Below are 6,000 nucleotides of genomic sequence, written 5' to 3' on the forward strand. Positions count from 1 at the left end.
AGGATGGCTGCATTGCCCAGCTCAGTGACATCCCATCCTAAAGGTTTCCAGCTGAGGTCAGACATGGGACAGTGCTGGCAGAGGAAGGGGCCGTGATCCAGGAAAGCAAATGGGATGGATGCGAGCCCGAAGATGAGAGTTGGTGCCTCTGTGCTGCCAGGGTGCCATGGTGCAGATGGACCCACACATCCATTGCAATCTGGAGGTGCTGGAGTGGGTGATGAGGACAAAGGGACCCATTTGGACCCCATTTATGGGGTACCCTGGGCTGTGTGTGCTGTGGACCGGAGGGACATGGAGGGATGTGCACGAAGCGTTGCCACGGAGATGGATGCTGGACCGCGAGCGGCCGCGGGGCTGCGGGGTGACGTGGGCTCCCGGGTGAGATGCCATGTCCCCAGTGGCTGCTCCAGCTGGGAGGACACTTCCCATCCACTTGCATTTCCATCAAAAGCTGCAACTGGCAGCATCCCCCTGCCTGCAGCATGTGTGTGTGGACACGTGTGTGCTGGTGGAGGCACCGAGGGGCTGCGGCTCCTGGCACCGGGCACTGGGAACTGACGGAGGAAATGGGACCAGAACGGTTCAGATATCCCCAAATCTCAGACATCCTGTCTCTCAAACATCCCCGCAGCATATTGCCCAAGGGCAGGATGTTGCTGGGGAAGGAGCACTGTTTGCTTTCATCCTCTTTAACAAACTCTTTGGCTGCCTGGCTCACCAAACCTCCCAGCCCACGGCCCTGGGGAAAAAGGGGCAGTGATGGGAAATGAACTCCTGGCCCAGAGTCCCACAGATTGGGAAGAAATAAAGAATCTGAGAGCAAAAATCTTAGGAGATCTGGAAGGAATCAGCTGAGATAGCAGTGTGGTGGGAGGTGTGTGAAGGGGGAGGAATTTAGGGATATCCCCAGTGCTGGATGGGGACACTTGGGGATTTCGATGGGTGTAAGCCCACCCTATGGTGTCCATCTAGGGATGATTAATCCCATGTTTAGGTGCTGGAACAGCTGCCCAGAGAAGTTGTGGATGCCCCATCCCTGGAGGTATTCAAGGCCAGATTGGACGGGGTTCTGGGCAGCCTGGTCTGGTATGAAATGTGGAGGTTGGTGGTCCTGCCTCTAGCAGGGGGTTGGAGATTCATGATCCTTAAGGTCCCTTCCAACCCTGGCCATTCTTCCTTCTCTTTCATTCAAATCCACATTTTGGCTTTCCCATCACATTTCTCAAAGCATTCAAAATTCCCATCTGATCCATCTCTCCCCTTGAGCAGTCACAGAGCTCCTGGAAAGGAGGGAATGGATTTGCTGTGGGGTTGACCCCTAAAAAAGGCCTTTATTTTGGATGTGCACCCTTGAATGTTGATTTCCCTCACTGCTGTGGTTTTGTGGGCACGATGGCTGGTGAGAACCCCACCAGAATTCCTCCTCCCACTTTGAACTGTGGTTTTAAATGATGCTGCCTTATTTACTGATGAATTCAATCAATTATCAGAGCGCATCATTCGCTAAGCTGCTTTCCCAGATGCTGCGACGTCGCTGTGAGGGAGAGGGAAAGCATCACTGCTCCGAATTCTTCATCTCAACAGCTGTTTTATCATCCTGCAAAATTAGGAATGTGGCAAAGAGCCTTTTTGCAGTTTGTTTTGGACTTGCATGTGCTAAAATGATGGCAAACCACTGAAACAAGTACTGTGGCCGATGCAAGCTAAGAGCAGCAGTAACTGCAATCCTGATCCAGAGGGATTTGAGCCCACTTGGCATCATGGGATGGCTCAGATTGCACAGTCCCAATGAGTCACCTGGGTTTGGGGACAGATTAGCAGGACCAGAGCACTGCTGGCCATCAGCAAAATATTTCCATTGGGATTTTTTTTTTTTTTTTGGCCATTTCCAGGCTAAAATACCCATTCAAAACCCAGAGCATCCCCTCTCCCCTGGTTTGGGGTGTGGTGCTTGGCAGCAAGCTTGCTGTGTCATCGTAACAGCCACCCCATAGCACCAAAAGAGCACAGTCAGCATTTGTTGAGGCTGAACACGGCAGAAATGCCCCACGTCAGCAAGATTTCAGCCCTGCCCTCTGACGCCTCCTGTCTCGTGTTGGCCATAGGACACACGTTTATGGCTGGTGGCAGGAGAGGAGAAACGCCAACGAGACTGCATGCTTCCCTGCCTGTGCAGCACCAACCAGCCTGGTGGGGCTGGGTGGAGATGGGAAGGGAGTGGAGATGTGGGTTCCGCTATGGGAGCTCCTCCAGCTATGCCCCATGGGCTGGGACCGGCACCAGCATCCTGAGGTTGTGACATTGCCCCAGAAGGCAGCATGCGGAGGGCGTGAAAGCCCATGGATGATGACAGCATCTTGAGACAGCTGCCCATCAACACTAGGCTCCAACAGGCAGCCCAGTGGAAGCACTATGGGGCAAGAACAGAGGGCCAGAATCATCCACTGCTTGTCCCTTGTGCAGTGTTCCTCATCCGTTGTCCTCCATCCCTCATCCCTTGTCCTCCATCCCTCATCCCTTGTCCTGTGTTCCTCAACCGTTGTCCTCCATCCCTCATCCCTTGTCATCTATCCCTCATCTCTTATCCCCCATCCTTCACCCTCCACCCCTCATCCCTCACCCTCCATCCCCATCCGCCGAGCACCAAAGCATGAGGTGATGGAGGAGATCTCTGTGTTCCCTCCACACCTATGCATCAACCCAATAAAATGTGGCAAAGTCCACATTTTTTCCCCCTCCCCACCCCCTGTTCCTTAATAACACAAACCAGTCCTGGCCACAAGGCAAGTGAGCGTGACTGCTGCGGGAGCATTAATCACCTGCTGTGAGTCCAGTGAGGTTTATCGCCGCTGTTTATCCAGGCAGCTATTAAAATCCCTATAAATGAGCCTTCAGCCCCTTCTGAAAGAGATGGAGTGTGAGAGCCTGCTGCACAGATCTTATCACAGCACTGTGCTCCCAGTGAGGAGAAGGCAGTTTAATTGCTGCCGGGAATAAAACGAGTGCCTGTGCCCTTCTATCTGAGCCCTGGGGTGGGGGAAGCTGAATCCCAATGGAAATAGATGGGACCCCAAGAAACTGGGGGCTTGTAGGGGTGGTGATGGATGCATTCAGGACAGGGATTCTGCGTGCTGGGTGCACTTCTGAAGACCCAGCTCCCAAACCCACTGGATTTTCAGTGATCAGTCCTGAGCTGCACCCATCCACCCCTTGAAATAGCATTATTTTTCCCATTGCATTTAATGACAAAGCCAATCTTGGCAGCTGTGCTCCCGCAGCCGCTCCTGGGGGACTCATCCTTCTCATCAGCATTTCTTAAGCGATAAAAAGTTGATTTAGGGGAGGGAAAAAAAGAAAAGGAAACAACACGCCAGCGATGCGTTAGATCAGCAAAATGGTAATTGGAGCATCTCAGGTGGAGGGAGGAGACAGGGCAGCAGCTGGGGAGGTGTGGGAGGGCAGGATGTGGGGTACTGAGCTGAGGGGCTTCTGGGGGTCCTTTGGAGCCCCAGGGGAGCACAGAGCTGCTGCAGGCCACAGAGGGGACCACTGGGGACAGAGTCATCCTGGCAGTGTGCTGATGGTTTTGTTGCAGGCAGATTTAATAAAGCTATTATGTCCCTGGCAACGTTGCTAATTAAAGAGCCTGTTGCAAAAAAATGCTGGTGGGCTCCAGCATGAAGGGCTGGTGGCAGGGCCTGAGCTGTCCTCACTTTGCCACTGCTGTGTCCCCTGTGCCTGATGGGTGCAAGGGACCAATGGCCTCGGGTTTGTTCTCGTTGTGTGGATGGGATGAGCAACCGTGGCCATCCAACCTTGTAGGGCTGTGAGCTGCTGTGTGGCTATAAACACATATAAAGATGCTTTGTTGCATTGCCTGGAGGTGCCCAAGGCTGTGGATGGGGTCTTGATTTGGTGAGGGACACCCAGCTTGAAGGTCCCCTCCGTGCCAACCACTCTGTGATGACTCCATATTAAAACACTGCTGCTCTTAGCAGGAAGGTGGAGCTTCCCCTCTTGCCATCTCTCCCGAAGGAAGCCCCAACTCTCATCCCCCTCAAGGCTTTTCCAAAGGTCTCAGCCCACCCACAGAAGGGGAAACCCTCTGTCAGCTCTGTCCCAGAGCCCGGCTGACCCCTGCCACGAGCTGCAGCCCAGCTGCTAAAGGTTTGCACTTTATGATGGGTTTTATGGCTGAGATTAGCTCTGGTAAACCATTTACCAAACGATTTACCAAAGGTCTAGAAAGGATCCTGCCAGCTGGATGCCAGCCAGCGTTATCTCCATCTGCTACTGGGAGCTGCAGCCCTGCCAGGATGACCCCTGGGTGGGCAACATGTGGGGAAGGGGCCCTGGGAAAGGTGGAAGGCACTCAGAGAGCAAAGCTATTGTCAGAGCCAATGTGGGATCATGGAGGGGGAGCCCATCGTTGGCATTTTTCTGAGTGTTGGAGGACTGAGTGGAAGAGCTCCAGAGGTTGCAATGAATGAGGCTCAACACCTGCAGTGCTCCCAGGGTTCCAATATAGGGCTGGATCTGTTTGGGTGGGAGGAGAGGCCCCTGGGGCTGCCTGGTCTCTGCTCACTGGTCACCAGTGGCACAGTGGATGGGTGCACCACACAGTTGTGCCAGGGGAGGCACAGATGGGACTATAAGAGAAATGTCTTTATTGTCACTGACACAGGATTCCAGGGTGCCCACACCTCTGCGTTCGGGGGTCACTTGGAAAATGCCCTCAGTATCCCACTTTAACTGCTGGTAGCCAGGCAGGCAGACTTGCTGACCTTCCTCGGTCCCTTCCAGCAGAACTATTGACGTATTTTCAATTGCTTTGCAGAGATAATGCTGCTGCACTGTGTCCAGGGTTGCAGTCATGCTCACAGGGGTGAGGTCTTGAGGCTGCTGCACGTGAGGCTCTGCCCTGGAGCAGAGAGCAGGCTTTCCTGTTAGGGCAATGGGTATCCATTGGAAATGGGGATGTTGAACCTCCAGGGTGTGCTTCCCATGGCACAGCAGCAGCTGGAAAGTGCTCCAGGTCTCACAGATCCCGTTAGGTCTCACCAGGTCCTTCAGATTCCACCATGTCTCACCAAATCCTTCAGGTCCTTGGGTGCTCCAGGTTCCATCAGGTCTCACCAGGTCTCACAAGACCCCACCAGGTCTCACCAGGTCCTTGGATGCTCCAGGTCCCATCAGATCGCACCAAGCCCCGTCAGGTCCATGGGTGCTCCAGATCTCACCTGGTCTCACCACGTCCTCCAGGACCTTCAGGTCCTTGGGTGCTCCAGATTCCATTAGGTCTCACCAGATCCCACCAGGTTTCACCAAATCCTTCAGGTCTTTGGGTACTCCAGGTGTCAGGTCCTGTCAGGTTACACCAAATCCTGTTAGCAACTTGAGTGTTCCAGTTCCCACCATCCCACCAAGTCCCACCAGATCCCACCAGCTCCCATCAGGTTCTTGGATGCTCCAGATCCCACCAGGTCTCACCAAATCCTTTGGGTTTTTGGGTGCTCCAGATCCCAGGGCCCATCAGGTCCCACCAAGTCCCATCAGCTCCTTGGATGCTCCAGATTCCACCAGGTCTCACCAGATCCTCCAGGTCTGTGCGTGCTCCAGGTCCCACAGTACTCTATGTCACCGGGTTTTCCAGGTCCCATAGCTCTCGACAGTAGGGTGCTGTGAGTCCCCTGGGGTGCCCAGCTCTGGGGATGCTGCGCACTGCGAGCTCCTGGTGACATCTAGTGGCACTGTGTGACGGACACATGGACACGCACACAAACGGGGGGACACAGGGACATGCCCCCCCCCCCCGCTATCAGCCTTCACACCCGCCCTACCATCAGCCCTGCGGCTGCCAAAACGTCCCCGGGTGCTGCAGATAGGGGTGCAGGTGATTAGCAGGGGATAATTGCGTTAAACCCACGCATGTCCCTCTGCTCAAATGAAAAAAAAAAACCAAGTCGTGAAGCTGCAGTGTTTTCTGTATGGGGCTGC

The sequence above is a fragment of the Centrocercus urophasianus genome, unplaced genomic scaffold (assembly GCF_019232065.1).
Source record: "Centrocercus urophasianus isolate 14NV4802_14NV808 unplaced genomic scaffold, USGS_Curo_1.0 seq_792, whole genome shotgun sequence".
NCBI classification, from domain to species: domain Eukaryota; kingdom Metazoa; phylum Chordata; class Aves; order Galliformes; family Phasianidae; genus Centrocercus; species Centrocercus urophasianus.